Consider the following 20,731-nt stretch of genomic DNA (forward strand, 5'->3'; position numbering starts at 1 on the left):
TACAGTCAACTTCAAGGCATTTTGACACCAACGTCATCTCCCACCACTTGGCTTGTTCACTTGTAACTGCCTTAATTTAAACTTTACATCCTCACCACTTGGGCCACTAGCTAATGATTGTGGCTGATTAGACTTTCCAGGGTCTGGTACATTGTCAAATAATCTATCCACTGCTGCTTCCCTCTCAGGCAGAGTGTTAGCAGACATTATGATTTAGTTGTCGGGCCACACTATTTATTTATCCAATGAGGTGCGGGAGACTCTTTCTACACACTCTATCACACTCAGCACAACTGTGGGTCCACCTACCAGGTTCTTAGATACGTTCCACTGCTCTCCACATCGTTGGGTAGTTCTTCTGGTGCAGCGGATTGTGTGGCCACTCCTCCAAACAAAACATGTCATACCCCACTGCAGCTGCTTGCCACCTTATCTGCACCAGGAAGAGGGTCTGAAACACAGAGTCAGCTTTTTCCATCAAATAAATTCACTGCACGTCGCTCCAACAATCTAATAAGGACCAGGCAGAGACACCGAATTTCCTCCACAATTGTTCATCTCTCCATCTCTGCACAGACAACCATAAGGCATTTCGGTCAAATATGTGACCTTGTTCACATATGCACTGCACCATCTTGGTTACTGTTTTATAGCATTCACATGACCAAATAGGACCACTCCCCAAGCCTTAAAAGTCCCCAGGGAACTCATCACCTGAGTCAAAAAATAATTAAACAGGGGAGGAGGGCACACAGCCCCCTCCCCAAGCCTTAATTGGCCCCAGGACATCATCTCCTGGGGCCAGTTTCTAAAAAAAAGGGGTTCGTCTACACAGCCCCCTCTCTGAGCCTTCATGGGGACCCCATCCCCCAAAATCTAATAGATGGCAGCGTGCAGCCTCCACCCGAGCCTAAATAGGCCATAAGGACCCAATCCCCTGGGTCCAAATATAATAAAATAGGGGAGTGGACCATGCAGCCTCCCTCCCCGAGCCGGGACCCCATCCCTCAGGCCATGTGTTTTTTTTTTAAAAAGGGGAGGGGGCTGTGTGGCCCCTCTCCATGAGCCTGATTTGGCACTGGGAACCCCATCCCCTGGTGCCAAACCTATAAAAAAAAGTGTAGGAGGACTACACAATCCCCCTCCCAAAGCCTTCTTGGGCTCTGGGGGCCCTATCCCCCAGGGCCAAAATGTAAAGAGTTTGAGCAATGCAGCTTCATTCTCTGAGCTTTCATAGGCCCTAAGACCCATCCCTGGGCTGTTTTTTGTTTAAAAGGGGAGATGGGCTGTGTGGCCCTACTCCTTGAGCCTTCTCAGGTCCTGGGAACTATCCCCCTTTTTAAGAGGTGGGTGTTGCTGTACCCACCCAGGGCAACTAGGGAGAACATGTTGAAGGTCACGGGGGGAGCACCAGGGCACCCGTGGCTCCAACCAACTAACCGCATGGTGTGGGAGCCGACATTGCTCTTGCATGAAGGGAGCAGCTATTTATGCTTGCACTATTCTGGATCAGAGCAATATGTGTTCTATTTACCTGCCAGCATCAGTTTGGGTAGGGAAACAGAACACAAGTCTGTTCTCAGAAGGTGGGAGGATTTAGATTTAGATTTCTGCTGAAGGGTTACTCGGTGGACGGGATATCTGTCACTGTTGTGACAGAGTAAATTCTCAGCTGAAATCAACATCAGGCCCTTAGTGTTTTCTCCTATAGGAGGAAATTTAAAAATGCTCACGTCAGAAGGGAGCAGACGCAAGTATTCAGCCCATCCTAGTGTGTGCAGGGAAACTACTGTGCTGCTGGGGTGGGCTTTCCGGGACGCAGTCAATGAGCTGACAAGAAGGATGGGGTCTGTGGGGCATTTCAATGCTTAGGGAGGGGGGGCCACGTGGCCCCTTCCCTTTTAATTAAAGGAACAGCCCTGCGTCTCAAGGGACTTAGTAAAGCTCATGAAGGTCCCCCTCCCTGTAATTTACATTTCAACCCTGGGAAATTGGGTCCCCAGGGCCTAACTAGGCCCCTCTCTTTATTTTATTATTCAGCTCCGGGGGATGGGGTCCTAGGGGCCCTTAAAGGCTCGGGGAGGAGGGACACATTGTCCTCTTCCCCTTTTTTAAAAATTCTGCCCAGGGAGATGGGGTCCCTGGGGCAGCCATTGGCACGGAGAAAAGTGCAGCACACCTGTCTCTCCTTCATTAATATAATAATTTTGGGGTCCAAAATGGTCTGGGATGAGGGCAGTGGGATTGAGGCCAAAAACACCAATTGTTTTATTTATTTTGTCCCTGAAGGGTCCTTCTGGGTTACCCTCACAGAGCTTGGGGGGGCAGTGTATCTCTACTCTGTCCTCTTTTTTTCAAACTTCAGGACAAGAGACATAGGGGGTCATTCCAACCCTGGCGGTCATCGACTGCCAGGGTGGAGGACCACTGAAGCACCGCCAACAGGCTGGCGGTGCTTCCCTGCCCATTCTGACCGCGGCAGTAAAGCCGCGGTCAGAAAAGGGGATCCGGCGGTTTCCCGCCAGATTTCCCCTGTCTGGGCTGAATCTCCATGGCGGCGCTGCAAGCAGCGCCGCCATGGAGATTCCAACCCCCTTCCCGCCACCCTGTTTCTGGCGGTTTTTACCGCCAGGAACAGGATGGCGGGAACGGGTGTCGTGGGGCCCATGGGGGCCCCTGCACTGCCCATGCCACTGGCATGGGCAGTGCAGGGGCCCCCTAACAGGGCCCCAGCATGATTTTCACTGTCTGCATAGCAGACAGTGAAAATCGCGACGGGTGCAACTGCACCCGTCGCACCCCTGCAACACCGCCGGCTCCATTCAGAGCCGGCTTCTATGTTGCAGGGCCTTTCCCACTGGGCCGGCGGGCGCTTCTTTGGCGGGCGCCCGCCGGCCCAGCGGGAAAGCCAGAATGGCCTCCGCGGTCTTTTGACCGCGGAGCGGCCAAATGGCAATGACCGCATGGCGGGCGGCGGTACCGCCTTAGGGTCTGATTAAGAGTTGGCGGAGGAGTTCCTCCATCGCAATGGATATTCTGTCTGCCGAAGTATAAATCCCATTATATCCTATGGGATTTATATTTCAGCAGATGGGATATCCATCACCCTTCTGAGGATGGGATATCCGTCACCCTTGTGACTGAGTAACCCCTTCGCCAAACTCTAAATCAGGACCTAAATACCCGAATCCTGTAATGGCTGCCAGCATCATTTTTCTTATGGTGCTGGCAGCCAATCAGAGTGCTGGCTCCCACGGGAGTCTGATTCTCAAGGGAGCAAATTGGCCCAATGAAAAAAGAGCTCCCTGGGCCATTCATAATGCTCAACTTTTGAAATGGGGCTCCGCCACCCCGGGACATGGCAGGAGCAGGACCTGCGGGGGGGGGCAGTCCCTAGGGCCATCAGTGGCTCTACAAGGGGTGCCGTGTGGCCACCCTCCAATGAGCATAGTCCAGGGAGGTGGTGGTCACCGGGGCTGGAGGGGTCCGAAACAGACCCCCTTCACTCTTTTATTATTGCCCTGGGGAGGTGGTGGTCCCTCTGGCAGCTGAGGGGAGACACGGTCCCCACATTAAATTAAATTTAAGCCCTGGGGAGGTGGCAGTCCCCAGGGCAACGTGGGGGGGCATGTGCCCCCCACATCAGATTAGTTTAAAGCCCCAGGGAAGTGCCAGTCCCTGCGGTAGTGGGGGCCGTGCAGCCCAGCACAATAAATTTGATTTAAGCCCCAAGGCGGAAACATGGATTCACATGCAAAAAGCACTTATGCATCCACTTAGAGTTCCAAATAGCCACTTACACACACACTCACAGAATCACTCATACACCCAAATGGAGACCCAGATCACCACTGACACACCCAGCCACACGCCCCTGCAGCCACTCACACACCCTGTCACACATCCCTACAGCCACTCAAACACCCATTCACACACACCCATACAGTGCCTGATACATCCACTCAGAAAACCACTTACACACCCAATCACGATCCCACACAGCCACTCACACACCCACTCAAACACCTACGTGCACACCCATAAAACTACTCACACACCTACACAGCTTCATACACACTCATATAGCTACTTACACATCCACGTACAGACCCACACAGCCACTTACACACCCACTCACAAACCCATACAGCAAACCCAATGACACACCCACTTATACACCCATATAGGCACACCACTCAGAGACCCACACAGTCCCTTGCACATCAAATCATACACCCAACACACACACGTTCACACACATACACACACAACCAATCCCACACTGACTCATGGACCCAGAAAACACTCACAGACCAACTCACACACCCATACAGCCACTCACACACTGAGTCACACATCTATACAGTCACTCACACACTCATACAGTCACTGATACATCCACTCAGAGACGCAGAGAAAAACTCATACACCCACACACAGACTCACAGTCACTTGCACACTCATTCAAAGATCCACCTACACACCTACTAACATACAGCAAAACTACTGACACACCCACTCACACAACCATACAGCCACTAACACACCACTCAGAGACCCAAACAGCCACTTACACACTTACTCACACACCCACTACCACAGACTCACACAGCCGCACAACCACTCACGTACCCCCTGAGAGACCCAGAAACCACTATCACACCCATTCATGCACCCAATAAGCCACTCACACATCCATCCAGCCACTTACACATCCACTCACACCCACTTATACAGTCACTCACGCACCCACACAACCAATCACACACCCAGAAAATCATTCAAGCCCCCAATTCATACACCCATGCAGCCACTCCCACACCCACGTATAGTCCCAGAGAACCACTCACACACCAATTCACAAACCCACACTAACACACCCACCACACACTCACATCACACTCACACACAGAGTTTCACACCAACACAACCAGTCAACCCCTCACACACCTATACAGCCACCTATACACCCACTTCCACCCACACAGCCAGTGACACACCCACTCACAGACTCACAGAACAACTTACACACCTACTCACACACCTACAAAGTAACTTATACACCCAGTCACAGATCCAGAAAACGACTAGCACACACATATAGTCACTAGACAGCTACTCACACACCCACAGTCATTTACACTGCTGCTCACACACTGACACACGAGCAGTGATACATTTATATAAAAAGTGCAAAAGTATATGTTTGTATTAACTGTGTTGTACTTTTGGTTGGGAACGGATCCACTGAGCCATTGTGGATCCGCCTGGAACATAGCCAACATACCCCTTATTTTACCGGGGTACTACGGGGGATCTACAGATCCAAATAAGAAATTAGAAAAAAGGATTTGAAAACAAAAATTAACACTGTTTGGTAAATGGGTTGTCTCTGAATACAGCCTTTCTGTTTATGGTGTATAGATGGTACTTACACATAGAACATGGTGCAGTTGTTTGAGTTGTCGAGGAACACCCTGTTGCCTCCGTCTGTGAAATGGACTCTGTCTTTTTGATATATTCCATCCATATTGAAGCATAATTTGTTATGGTACATAGAGCACATCTTGTAGTCTTGACAAAATGCAGAAACAGCTTTATTGACATGTTTTCTGGGTTTCTTTATCTGTGGATAAAATTGGGTTGACCACTGCCAAATCTGTCTTTGGCAAATGTTGGAGAACACTAAGGCAGTGTATGGGAAAGGTCACAGTAATGTTTCAAATGTATCCTTCATTAGGATTTCCAAACCTACTGCTTAAGTCATTGTCACCACAGTGCACAGTTATGAGGTCTGGATGTTGGGAGTCCACAATGCTTTTCACCAAAGGCAACAATGTGATGCATCTTTAACCTCTTTGGCCAACCCAAGTAATCTCTGCATTATCTAAACCTAGGTCCCTGTCAATGCCACTCTTTCTAGCACTCTCCCTGGCCCAAAACACAAAACTATGGCCCACAATGCAGACTCTGGCCATTTGTGAGACAAGCAGGAGTAGCACACAGGAAAGCGCTGCACCAGAATATGGCAATTTTGAAGATGAAATGCAGTTAAAAGAGAGGACAGTAAAATATAAAAGAACATATTTGATTGGATGATGTAAATGTACAAGGCACTAAAATTAGGTAGTGACTTCAAGAACAAAATAGCTAAATCTGTAATATGCTCTGGAAACTTTCCCAAAAAGTTATGTTGTTTGTGATATGCTTGCGAATGCAAAGAGCCAACCACACCTGCTGCAGTTAATGTGAAGCTAGTATACTGTTGAGAGAAAGCCTTTTGAACTTTAGACCTACTTCTAGGCAGAGACTAGTGGAAACATGGTTACTATAGAAACAGAGCTCAAAGAGTTTGGGTAGAAGCGAACAAAAAAATACAGTGTGAGACTGAAAAGAAGACTAGTGTACAAAATCTGTTCAATATGGAGTGTATGTCTTGAAATTGACAATATTTCACAAAATAAAATATAAATGAAAAGTATTGACAGCAGATTGTTCAATGCTTTTAAGGGCTGTCATGGGGGGGACACTATTAGCCCTGAGGTGGATCCACAGATCTGCAAAAAAACTATCAAATTGGGCTCTTTACAGCAAATATGGAAAGGTCAAAAACATAGGTGGTCATTCTGACCTCGGCGGTAAAAGGCGCCTACCGCCGGTCAGAAATCCTCCATAATCCCGCCGCGGTCGCGGTAACCCGCCACGGTCATTCTGACCTGCAGCAGCCAAACCTCCGAAAATCCGACAGCCACAACCGACCGCCAGACCAGCGGGCGGCGGAAAGGTGGAGGTGACCAAACCTCCACCGCCACGCCAACAGAAATACGCCCATGCCATTACGACCCACGAATCCACGCGGCGGACATTCAAACGCGGTATTCCATTGGCGGGACACACCGCCGCGGTCAGAATACACACAAACGAACAAAACTCAGCCACATTGGACGATTTGAATCCCACACACCTGATACACATACACACACCACTCCCACACACACAATACAATATAAAACACCCACCCACATCACCCACAAACCCCTACGCAAAAAAATTCTGAAAGAAGGCCAGAGCGAGACACCAGCATCCACAAACTAACAGCCACAGCCACTCAACACCATCACCCACACACTATCCACACACAAAACAACACACACCACCACACTCAACACACTTAACTACACATACTCCACCCCACACATCATACACACCACCCCATGGCACCCCAAAGACAACCCCGCTTCACAGACGAAGAACTCAGGGTCATGGTGGAGGAAATCGTTCGGGTAGAGCCCCAGCTGTTCGGCACACAGATACAATACACCAGCATTGCCCGGAGGACGGAGCTATGGCAGAGGATTGTCGACAGGGTCAACGCAGTGGGACAGCACCCCAGAAATCGGGAAGACATCAGGAAGCGATGGAACGACCTACGGGGGAAGGTGCGTTCCATGGTATCCAGGCACAACATCGCCGTGCAGAAGACTGGCGGAGGACCCCCACCTCAACCCCCACAATTCACATCATGGGAGGAGGAAGTCTTGAACATCCTGCATCCTGACGGCCTCGCAGGAGTCGGCGGAGGAATGGATACTGGTAAGTTGAAGCTTCACCACTGCTTCCCCCCCACCTGCATGCCAAATCATACCCCAACCCTCACCCCCATCCTCGAACACCACCCTCACCCCCACCCCCATCCTCACCCCCACCCTCACCCCCACCACCATCCTCACCCCCACCACCATCCTCACCCCCACCCTCACCCCCACCACCATCCTCACCCCCACCACCATCCTCACCCCCACCCCCAGCACACCTATTCCCCGCCAATGTCTCACCATCACAACCCACACATCCCAAAACCTAGGCCTGCATGCGTCCACTAAGCATGGACACCCATCACCAAAGCATGCCCAATGCATATACACATCCCCCCCACAAGCCACCCTCACCAAAGCCCCCACACACGAATGCCAGCACTTGGGGACACGGGAACCCACAGATACACCCATATGCCACACATTGAAACTATAACCATACCTCTATACCCCTGCAGGACCCGACCGTCAACACACCGCGGCGGAGGGGCCAGAATTCTCCACACCCCCACCCAAGAGGCCGTCAGCGATGACAGCAGCTCTGTCGACCTGGACACCGATGACCAGCCCGGACCATCGGGGACCTCTGGACAGTCGGTTCCCCTCACACAGGCCCAGGCCACTACAGCCCCAAACCCCTCTGGGAACACCAGCACAGCTCCCACCCAGCGGGCCCATGCCTCTGTCTCCAGGGCGCGTCAATCTGCGGTGTGTCTACCACTACAGGGCACCCAGGATAACCCACCACCCCAACAACAACAGGGACCTGGGGGCAGTGGTAGTGGGCACACCGGCCAGGGGGCAGAGGCCCAGGGAAACAGGGCAACTCGGAGGGCAGCTGTGCGACAGGGGGGGGACGGGCCCAGGGAACCCACTCTCCACGAGGTCCTCACCACCATCATGGGAGCATACAACCGCTCCCAGGAGATGATGGCGACGGTACTGGCCCGGTTCCAGGAGATCCAGGTACTGCAGGAGGAACACTATCGGGGGTACAGGGAGGACATCAGAGGCATCAACTCCACCCTGGTTACCATGGTAGGGCTGCTGCAGGACCTCGTCAACACCAGGGCGGACACTCAACAACACCCAAGGGCCCCTGCCACTAGCCTGGACCAAGAACAGCCAACCACCTCCGCCGGCGCTAGTGGACAGGAGGCCCCCGCACAGCAGCAGCCCACCAGACCCCCACCTCCTGCAGGAGAAGAACCACCCCGCAAGAGGGCCCTGAGATCTCGCAAGAAGACAGAGTAGGATGTCAAGACCCCCGCCAGCAATGGATACCACCTGATGTCATCCCACTGTCCCACATTGTCACCCTGTCCATCCTTGAACTGCCCATGCTCCATCTCTCCACAGGCCTCTGGACAATGCACCTGTGTGACTGTTACTCTGGACTCTGCCATGGACATTCCTTCACCATAGCCCCCACCCACTTGAAACCACCCATCCCATTTTGAGCACTTAAATAAACACCAATTTTGCACAAAACTATCTGGAGTCTGGCTGTGATTTCAATATATTGTAATTGACATGACAGTGCAAATATGTCCTTGTACATGGTGAAGTCAACAAACAGCTGCCACAAAGCTGTAGTCCATGGGGAAACGAAGCACAGGACTCGTAGTGGGGACCCCAGATCTGAAATAGGGAGGGAAAAGCCAAAACTCAGTCATCATACACTGGGGCAAATAGACAGGCAGCAGAGATGCAGGAGAGTAGTTAACAGTTACTAAATTATCTTTGAAATGTTACCTGTGTCCTATTGGAAGTACTGTTCAATGATTCTGTCCCTGTTGTCTGTTTCAGCCCCGTCGTCTTCCTCCTCGTCACTCTCCTCAGGTTCCACCGCTGCCACAACACCACCGTCTCGACCATCCTCCTGCAGGAAAGGCACCTGGCGGCGCAAAGCCAGGTTGTGAAGCATGCAGCAGGCCACGATGATGTGACACACCTTCTTAGGTGAGTACATTAGGGATCCACCTGTCATATGCAGGCACCTAAACCTGGCCTTTAGGAGGCCAAAGGTGCGTTCGATCACCCTCCTAGTATGCCCATGGGCCTCATTGTACCGTTCCTCTGCCCTGGTCCGGGGATTCCTTACTGGGGTCAGTAGCCACGACAGGTTGGGGTACCCAGAGTCCCCCACTAGCCATACACGGTGTCTCTCTAGCTGTTCCATCACGTAAGGGATGCTGCTATTCCTGAGGATGTAGGCGTCATGCACTGACCCTGGGAATTTGGCATTGACATGCGAGATGTACTGGTCAGCCAAACACACCACCTGGATGTTCATTGAATGGTAATTTTTTCTGTTCCTGTACACCTGCTCCCTGTCTCTTGGGGGAACCAAAGCCACATGGGTCCCATCAATGGCACCAATTACGTTGGGAATATGTCCAAGGGCGTAGAAATCACCCTTCACTGTAGCCAATTCGCCCACCTCAGGGAAAATGATGTAGCTCCTCACGGATTTCATCAGGGCAGACAACACTCTGGATAACACCTTCGAAAACATGGGCTGAGACATCCCAGAAGCAATTCCCACTGTTGTCTGAAATGACCCACTTGCCAAGAAATGTAGTACTGACATGACCTGCACCAGAGGGGGAATCCCTGTGGGTTGGCGGATGGGGGACATCAGGTCGGGCTCCAGCTGGGCACACAGTTCATGGATAGTGGCACGGTTAAGACGGTAGGTCAGGATAATGTGGCGTTCTTCCATTGTCGACAGGTCCACCAGCGGTCGGTACACGGGAGGATTCATCCGTCTCCTCGCCCAACCCAGCGGACGGTGCCTAGGAAGGACAACATGGAGCACACAGTCAAGCAACCCACAGGTACGTACTCACAGCTAGCACAGTAAACGATTCTCTATGCAGTGAATGGCGTGTCTGAGTGGCTATGCAAGGCCTAGGCCTGTGTGACGCAGTTGAAATTGAGCCATGTGGGCCCTGGAAATGGCGGCTGCCTGACCTGTGAAGTGTGACAATGGGATGTGAGGTCAATGCGCTGGCGTGGCACACCGCGGCGGGCGAAGACCGCGGCGCGAAGCCGCATTGGTTAACATTGAAGCCTATGGGTTTCAGGAGCCAATGGCGAAGGGCGCCGGCGGTGGCGGGACGCACCGCCGCGGTACGCACCGCCGCGGACGTGACCGCCATTTTCTATCTACTTATCCACTTGCGACTTGAACTTTCACAGGAGAGGACCTATACTGCAAGTGTTGCTGTGACCTCGGTCTGGAAGGGACAATGGCTGCTGCGCCTGGGGAAAGGGCCCCTGCCTTCACTGGAGAGGAGTTGGAGAAACTTGTGGATGGGGTCCTCCCCCAGTATGCGCTACTCTACGGTCCTCCAGACCAACAAGTGAGTTTAATTCAATCTGGATTTGGGGCCACTGGCTGGCTTGGGGGCCTGGCGGGGGGCCTGGCGGGGATGGGGGGCATGTTGGGCCTGGCGGGGGGCATGGCGGGGGGCCTGGCGGGGATGGGGGGCATGTTGGGCATGGCGGGGGGCCTGGCGGGGATGGGGGGCATGTTGGGCATGGCGGGGGGCATGGCGGGGATGGGGGGCATGTTGGGCATGGCGGGGGGCATGGCGGGGGGCCTGTCGGGGATGGGGGGCATGTTGGGCATGGCGGGGGGCATGGCAGGGGGCCTGGCGGGGATGTGGGGCATGTTGGGCATGGCGGGGGGCCTGGCGGTGATGGGGGGCGTTGGGCCACTGGCAAGGAAAATGCTGACAAACTTGAACGTGGTATTTCTCCCTCCCTGTACGTGTCACATAGGTCCGCGCCCATGAGAAGATCGGGATTTGGCGTGCCATCGCCAAGGAAGTCCGGACCCTGGGGGTCCACCATCGACGGGGCACCCACTGCCGCAAGAGGTGGGAGGACATCCGCCGCGGGACCAAGAAGACCGCCGAGTCTCTGCTGGGGATGGCCTCCCAACGTAGGCGGGGTGCCTGCCGTCAACTGAGCCCCCTGATGTTCCGGATCCTGGCGGTGGCCTACCCTGATTTGGATGGGCGCGTGAGGGCAGCACAGCAGACACAAGGGGGTGAGTACAAGCATTATCTACTCTGTTGTCGCGCAGTGGAGGTGTCTGGGTGGGGGAGGAGGGCTGGGGGTCCCCCTAGGCCAGGGCGATATCTGTAGGCTGGGCACCCCCGTAAGCCCCTGTGTCCCCAGCCACCACCCTCAGTAGTTTGTCAGTACAGCCATCCCTGGGCCGTGTCATCCATGGGTGCAGTTGTCAACTCTAGGCGTGTAGGGGATGTTCCACGGAATGCGTAGCGGACCCCAAGTGCGCAACTTAGTGCAGGGGGCATCTGTGTCTGTCATGTCCGCTAACTGTACCGGAGATCCATGTACTCAATATCCCTTTATTTCTCTCTCCCCCCCCCTTTTTGTTTGTCTTTCTGTGCTTGTGTGCATCAGCATCATCAGGCGGAGGAGAAGTGGCATCGGGGCAGGAGGGAGCTGCATCTCACATGGCCCAGGAGGGCCATGCCACAGAGTCAGACTGGACCAGTGAGACGGAGGGCGAGGGGAGCTCCACGACGGGGACGACTGGAGCCTGCAGCGACACGGACACGTCCTCGGAAGGGGGCTCCCTTGCGGGGGTGGCACCATCCGTGCCCCCGCCATTACAGGTACAGCCGCCACCCAGCGCACCATCTCCGCCCTCCCAGCAGCCCCTCAGCGTTCGCCCCGTGCCCGCTCTGCCAGGAAGCCGGGCATCTCCTTCGCCCCAGGCACCTCAGGCCCTGCCCCTGTTACCCCCGCTGCCCTCAGTGAGGAGGTCATTGACCTCCTCCGAACGCTCATTGTTGGGCAGACTACCCTTTTGAATGCCATCCAGGGGGTGGAGAGGGAGGTTCATCGCAGCAATGCGTACCTGGAGGGCATTCATTCGGGTCAGGCTGCCCATCAGCGATCGTTCCAGGCTCTGGCCTCAGCACTGACGGCAGCCATTGTCCCTGTCTCCTGCCTCCCTCTACTAACTCCCTCCTCCCAGTCTCCTGTTCCTCTGCCTGTCCCACCCACACCATCAGACCAGCCTGCACACACCTCAACACCCAAGAGAAGCTCATCCAAACATAAGCACCACAGATCACGCAGACATTCACACACGCAACATTCCGATGCAGACATGCCAACAGTCACTACCACCTCTGTGACCCCCACCTCCTCGTCTCCCTCCTCCCTCCCTGTGACGTCTACACTCACACCTCCATTCACCTCACCATCAGCCAGTGTTTCCATCACCAGCACACCCTCCACTCCAGTCCGCACACGTGCAGTCACCACCCCCACTGCCATTTACACGTCCCCTGTGTCCTCTCCCACTGTGTCTGTCACCCCCTCTTCCACACCACACAAACGCAGCCACCCACCCACCCAACAGCCATCCACCTCACGACAGCCTATCCCTCCTGCACCTGCACCCAAAGACAGCAAACGTGACTCACCTACAACCACATCCTCTCCCTCCACTCCCATTCCCACTGTACCTACCACTCTCCATTGTCCCAAGAAACTCTTCCTCGCCACTACTAACTTCTTTCCTGACCCTGAGCCCCCCCCTCCTTCTCGTCGGGGTAAGAAGAGCACCTCAGCCACCACCAGCCCTGCAGCCCCCTTGACAAGGGTGCAGGGGTATTGGAGCCCGCCAGCCCGCATGTCTGGATCTTCGCCCAGCAGCAAGGGGACAGGCAGCCCACCCCCTGGGAAGAGGAGCAGAAGGCGGAAGGGGCGCCGCAGGAGCCCGCCTTCTACATCCCCCCCGGACACCACCCAGAGACAGTCACCAGCCACAGCTCCAAAGGGAGGAAAGGGCCACAGGCCCACGACTAAGGAGGGCAAGGGCAGCAAGTCGGAGAGGTCAGGCAGCAGGCCTGCTGCCCAGGAGGAGCCCACAACCCCCATAGCCGCTGCCCCGGGAGGAACCGGCACAGCTGCCCCGGGAGAGCCCACCACCCCCCTAGCCGCTGCCCAGGGAGGACCCAGCCCAGCTGGCCAGGAGGGCCCCACCACCCACAGCCCAGGTGGGCATTGAAGGAGCACCATCCCCGCTGCCCAGGAGGGCACCACCAGGCAATGAGCAGTTGGCCATAGACCGGCCGCCGTCTCCAGAACCGCTGAACTGGGCCCCGCCGTCTCCAGAACCGCTGAACTGGGCCCCGCCGTCTCCAGAACCGCTGAACTGGGCCCCGCCGTCTCACGCACCGCTCCGCTGGGCCCCGCCGTCTCAAGAACCGCTGAACTGGGCCCCGCCGTCTCAAGCACCGCTCCGCTGGGCCCCGCCGTCTCAAGAACCGCTGAACTGGGCCCTTCAAGGCAAGGAGCGCTGAACTGGGCCCCGCCGTCTCAAGAACCGCTGAAGTGGGCCCTTCAAGGCAAGGAGCGCTGAACTGGGCCCCGCCGTCTCCAGAACCGCTGAACTGGGCCCCGCCGTCTCAAGCACCGCTCCGCTGGGCCCCGCCGTCTCAAGAACCGCTGAACTGGCCCCTTCAAGGCAAGGAGCGCTGAACTGGGCCCCGCCGTCTCAAGAACCGCTGAACTGGGCCCTTCAAGGCAAGGAGCGCTGAACTGGGCCCCGCCGTCTCAAGAACCGCTGAACTGGGCCCTTCAAGGCAAGGAGCGCTGAACTGGGCCCCGCCGTCTCAGGAACCGCTGAACTGGGCCCTTCAAGGCAAGAACCGCTGGCCCTTTGGCAGACGTGGCAGGGCAGGATCTATCTCGGGCAGGGCTGCAGGATGTCCTCTGGCCAACTTGCCTCCTCCAGTGGCAGTGGGGTCTGTTATGGACTGTATGGACTGTGGCTTTGCACTCCCCAGGATGGCCCAGTGGGCAGGCCACCCACTGTATGGACTGTATGGACTGTGGCTTTGCTCTCCCCAGGATGGCCCAGTGGGCAGGCCACCCACTGTATGGACTGTTTGGACTCTGGCTTTGCTCTCCCCAGGATGGCCCAGTGGGCAGGCCACCCACTGTATGGACAGTATGGACTGTGGCTTTGCACTCCCCAGGATGGCCCAGTGGGCAGGCCACCCACTGTATGGACTGTATGGACTGTGGCTTTGCACTCCCCAGAATGGCCCAGTGGGCAGGCCACCCACTGTATGGACTGTTTGGACTGTGGCTTTGCTCTCCCCAGGATGGCCCAGTGGGCAGGCCACCCACTGTATGGACAGTATGGACTGTGGCTTTGCTCTCCCCAGGATGGCCCAGTGGGCAGGCCACCCACTGTATGGACTGTTTGGACTGTGGCTTTGCTCTCCCCAGGATGGCCCAGTGGGCAGGCCACCCACTGTATGGACTGTTTGGACTGTGGCTTAGCACTCCCCAGGATGGCCCAGTGGGCAGGCCACCCACTGTATGGACTGTATGGACTGTGGCTTTGCTCTCCCCAGGATGGCCCAGTGGGCAGGCCACCCACTGTATGGACTGTTTGGACTGTGGCTTTGCTCTCCCCAGGATGGCCCAGTGGGCAGGCCACCCACTGTATGGACTGTTTGGACTGTGGCTTAGCACTCCCCAGGATGGCCCAGTGGTCATGGAGTCCCCTCGTGGATCTGGCGTCGTGTACTCAAGTGGCTGAGGTGCCCCCCCTTCCCTTCCCCCTGAGGTGCCTGTCCTATTTTCTTTCTGATGCCCCTGCAGTGTTCTCTCCGTGGAGTTCTTGTCGTGGGACTGGGCCTTGCCCCTTTGCACAGGACCCCTGTGATCCACGGACAGTGGTTGGACTACATTTAGTAGCTGTGTATATTTTGTAGATAGTTTATTTATTTATTGGGATTACTGGTGTACATATTTCAATATATCTGCCCGTTTATGATCTCTTCTTTTGGTCTTTGCATTATTTCGGAGGGGGGTGGTTTGTGGGTTGTGACAGTGATCTGTGGGAATGCATTGATGTGTGTGTTGTAGTGGGTGTGGGTGGGTGGGTGTGTGCCGGTAATCTTTTCCCTCCCCTGTGTCGTAGGTGCAGTACTCACCGATGTCTTCCGCGCCGCCGGGCGTGCTCCTGGTATATGAGCAGGTATAGGAGTGCGGGGATGACCTGCAACTCTGGTTCCATACTGCCGGAATCTCGCATGGAGTGCGTAGAGGTGAGCGTTTTCCCGTTCGTAGTCTGTTTCCGCCGTGTTCTTATCGGCGGTGCTCCCGCCCCGGAAAAGGTGGCGGATTGGTGGGTCGTGATATGGTGGGCGGTACATTGTCTGCCGCCTGGCTGTTGGCGGGGACCGCCGCGCTGTTTGTTTGTACCGCCGTGGCGGGCGGAGTGTTAATACGGCGGGCTGTGTTGGCGGTTCCCGCCAGGGTCAGAATTGCATATTTTAGACCGCCGGCCTGTTGGCGGCTTGGCCGCCGCTTTATCACCGACCGCCAGGGTCAGAATGAGGGCCATAGTGGTCATTAAAAAGTGGTATTAAAAAATAAAAAATGAAAGTTCAGGAGTATGAGTGAGAGTATGAGTGAGAGCCCAGTGGGAAAGGTAGTCATTATTAGTAGAGTGGAGGAGTATTGCCATATTTCTGAATTGAGATTTGCAGGGGAAAACAGATGTTAACAGACATTTATTTAAACGTTAGACAACAGCAAAGAGATTTTACAGGTTTGTTAATTAGGCTGTACTATAAAAAAGTATATTTATATAAGCTGAAAGAAAATGTGTAGCTTTTTGATACTCCAGTAAAAGGCAAAATAGAAGGGGATCAGATGAGAATATTAAGTAAAAATATATTCAGCAGCAAAGGAGGAAGAGGAATGGCTATTCTGAAAATATAGTTATTTTAATAAGCCAGTATGAATAAGTGTGTTTGAAATTAGATGTGGGTGCTTGCTTATAGTCTGTAATTTAATAGTATGTAATTTGTGTCCACTCACACAGTCAGACTGGAACACCCAGTTACATTCCCACAAAAGTGCTTCTGTACCCAGCACTCATATAGAGTGACAGTGACTGACACACTCAGTCACACACCTCCAAATCCATTCACACACCCAATTACTCACCTATACATCTTCTTACATAGTCATTCACACTCTCATGCATGCACTGTCACACCCATACAGCCATTCAAATGCCCAGTACTCAGTCAGATACACACGTACTTACACACCCATACACCCAGTTGTACACCCAGCCACTCACCCATTGAGCCACTCATACCTATTTACAAAACTATACAGCCACTTACACACCCAGTCAGACAGCAACAGAGGTCCATACACATCTGCTCACACACCAACACAGCATTTATGTATCTACCAATAACAGAGCCATTTGCTCACAAAGTTACACTCCCAAACACCCACTAACGCAGCCAGTTACTACTCCATACACCCACTTACATACCATTGGACATCCATACAGTCACTAACACATCCAGTCACACATCAACACAGCTGCTTACATATCCAGTAACACACCCACAGAGGCACTGATATACTCGCTTAAATATCCACTCAACCGCTCACTCACCCAGTCCCCCACCTAAACAGACACTCATATACCCATTTATACACCCATCCTCAGACACTTACACAGCCTGTTACACACTGGCATAACCACTTATGTAGCAAATCACTTGCTTTTTGTATGTAATCTAATAGTATGTAATGTAAATATAGAAGTATTCTATATTTGCTTTTCAGATATCCTTTTGTGTTTAAAGAGGAATAGAAGATGGAACAGTGAGGTAAAAAGAATAACAATAATGCTTGTTGACCGCATCCATGACCTGGGCAACAGATGACATTTTTAGTGCAGCTGGCATATAGCAGTTGCCACAATGAGTGACCATGTCTTGCAGTTTTGGTGAAACAGTGTGGATAGTAACTACCTGGGTATGTGGTAAGGGTCCCACAGATGGTCTAGCTGCTACTGCTGATGATGCGCCACTTTCCCTCTCTCTTCTCATCCTGTGATGCATCGTTCTATTAGGCCTGGGCAGAGTTTGCATAGCACTGCTACGCGGAACTACGCAGAGTCGAGAAAAAACTCTGTCACACTACGCGGACTTCCGCTAGTGGGTGGAGTTTCTTGCCACACCCATTTGCGTGACGTTTACCGTCAGTGGCAAAGCAAAGTTGTTCCTCGCATTGGAACTGAAATCATAAATCTTAGCTTGAATGGTGTGTATCAAAGCTAAGAGTACTGGAAGAACACATTTGCAATGATGAATAGATAAATGCTTGGAATGAAGAAACAAGAGAGCTCTTCTGGATAGGGGCGTTCTTATCACCTACTTTACTTGCTTGGAATGTTTTTTAACAAAGGTTTGATGCAAAGTTTTGGATGCTATTTCAGAATATTCCCTTGACTCACATTATGTTTCAAGCAAGGCAGGTAATGTGTATCCCAGAATCCATTTACCGTCACCTCCCTCCCTCGCTATGGCCTTTCACCAGTGCCACCTATAATAACCTAACAGCTGGTTGGTTCAGTTTGACGGAATCAACACTGCAATGTTGGCTGTGCAATGTGTGTCTGTCAGCTTAAGTTAAGTTACTGTGTCAAACTCTTTTCAATGCATGGCAATGCAAAAAAAAAGATGTGTTTCCTTTTCCTCTCAGTGCCCACTGTGTCTGTCATTTCCTAGTACTTCACTATGTTAAGAAGATTCCTTTTCTTACTGCAAAGCAAATGTATTATTTTGGGAAAATGTGGTTATGTGGTGGAGTTAACGTGTGTTGGAGGAGGGGCATGAGGACAGTGAGTAAAGTGGTCCATAAGTAAGTGCCTTGATTTTCCTGAATGGGATAGTCTGTGACGATGAGAATGCGCCAGATACAATCTATATCCTATTCCTTAATCCTTTCTGTGTACTGCAGTGCATCTCTTCTCCTACTGCCTACTTGTGGCAAACAAGATGTCTGCATGATTGATTATATTATGTGGCGTGTTTCATTCTTAGTACTCATCAGCCTTGTAGTCCAGGTACAAAGAAGAACAGGGCCATTGGAACAAAATAATTTTCTAGTACAGCTACCCCAGCTGCAGACAGTAACGTGCATGAGTATGGCGCCAGCTGAGCTAGCATTGCCACCATTAATTTAGCACAACAGTAGAGAGAAGAATACTTGTACTCTGTAGTGCATATTATGGCTGTGACAGTTGTTACCTTAAAATTGAATGGCCTGAGGTGACCACCGAATGTACTGCTACTATGCCACTTTACTACATGATTTTAAACAAGTGTTTTGCTCAGAGCATTGTTTACAATTTCTCTTTTTTCTTTCTTAATGTAGTTAGTCCTGCTGGTCCACCATTACGGCAAAAAATAGCAGCCCGGCTGCGGTGGATGAAGCTGGAGGCCTTCTGGGCTGAGTACCAGCGGCTGGTGGTCCTCGAGGAATAAGATAAGGAGGTGGCAGCAGCAGTTGCCTCCAGCCCTGTAACACCTGTGCTGCAGTTACAGGGCAGCCACCCACAGTTGCATCATTCCTACTCCCTCTCCCTCAGAGACTGTCTTCCAACACCATGCCCTTCAGAGGCTGGTGCAGTTATAGGCCTGTCAGACATGTGTGAAGGGGCTCCTCAGGAGAATCCTGGCCTGCCTTTAGTGCCCTCCTCTGCTCCATATTTTAACCTTCTATTTTGGTGGGTAGGACATGTTGTGGGTGGAGAGGGTGGGAATGGGTTTATTCAGGACTTTTATTTTTCTTTCACTCCTTCTATGCAACATTGGCCAATTGGAATTATTTTTAACACTGGTTGGGGAAAGGGACAGTTGTAGGTAGAAAGGGGTATTTATTTATTATTTTTGTTAGGGATATAAAAATAGTTATTTACAGTTCTTTATGCCTAAAATCTTTTTTTGGGGTGTTTTACTTTGCACTGCTTCCTTTACGCTATCTGCTGATAGAGTATTCCTTTTAGCACAGCATGTTTTACAAATCTGCTGATAGTGTATAATAATTATGTATGCAGTTAGGTAACCTTGTCCCAATACTCTTCTAGAGTCTGAAGTGAGTTCTGCAAAATTTGACCTATAGGAGTGGGGTGGGGAGATTTGCCAATGCAATTATATTGCCTAAAATAAAGGTACAGCAATGCTCCATAATTCTCTTACCTGAATGGATGAAGTGAGGGCTGCATGGTTTCTCAAGGTACCATGGTGGTGTAGTTGTAGCATGCTAGTGCACTAACAGAGAAAGGCATCCGAAGCGAGGTCCCACTCCACCTATATGAACTCAAATGAAGATCCTGCAAACTGAGTTGAGGTTGCTTCTACCACATCCGCCCCACCAAGTGTGAGATTAATCATTGGTGTAAATTATTAAGTAACACCCCAATCAATCACACAGCCCAGGGGAAGAGGGTTAGGGATTTGATGAATGGATGGGAAAGGGATTTTGGGAAAGGTATGACAGAACAACAAACACAACACAAACACAGTATGCATCAGGGCAATGATCAGCAGCCTGTTGTGGGAGGGATATAAGAACATGAATATGTGTGACACAGATAACTTGACATTCTGTCAGCCCCAAAAGACCCAAGTTGTATATATATCTAAAAATGTTCTGTCAGCTACGTTTGCAAAATAGTACATATAATTATCTTGGAGTGAAGCTAACACATAGTTCTAAATAAAAGAATATTGAAAGAAAAATTATACTAGCCGGTATTGCCAAATTGAGTGGTGCATCTGCAATCGTCTTGGATTGCCAAGTCTGTCTTCTTGGGCGTCTGCCTGAAGCGGTCCAAAATGGTGAGCATGAGTGTTATGGTGCAGGAGAAATGAAGGCTAGTGGATTGTAAAACAGAAATGATTATCATCATGATATTGTAGAATTAAGAAGGATGGAATGGTAGGTAAGCTTCATTAGGAGTTGTACCAAGAAGACTCAGAGGTGGCTGAGCAGGAGCAAAGGCCTTTGCAATCATCCACCAACAATCACAGACAAGTGTCAGCATGTATCGGGATGATCAAACTCACAACTGTCATGCTCAACATAACATTTAGCCTACAACCCTGCATAATGTGACATTATCATCCATCACATGTCTGTCTCCTCCAGTTTCCTACAAGAGGCCCCCCACCGAATCATATAGTTTCAAGTTTGAGCCATTGCATTTACCAAATTAAGTAACTGACACACCTTTCAGCACCAGTTCA

Source organism: Pleurodeles waltl, chromosome 7 (genome assembly GCF_031143425.1).
Source record: "Pleurodeles waltl isolate 20211129_DDA chromosome 7, aPleWal1.hap1.20221129, whole genome shotgun sequence".
Classification (NCBI taxonomy): domain Eukaryota; kingdom Metazoa; phylum Chordata; class Amphibia; order Caudata; family Salamandridae; genus Pleurodeles; species Pleurodeles waltl.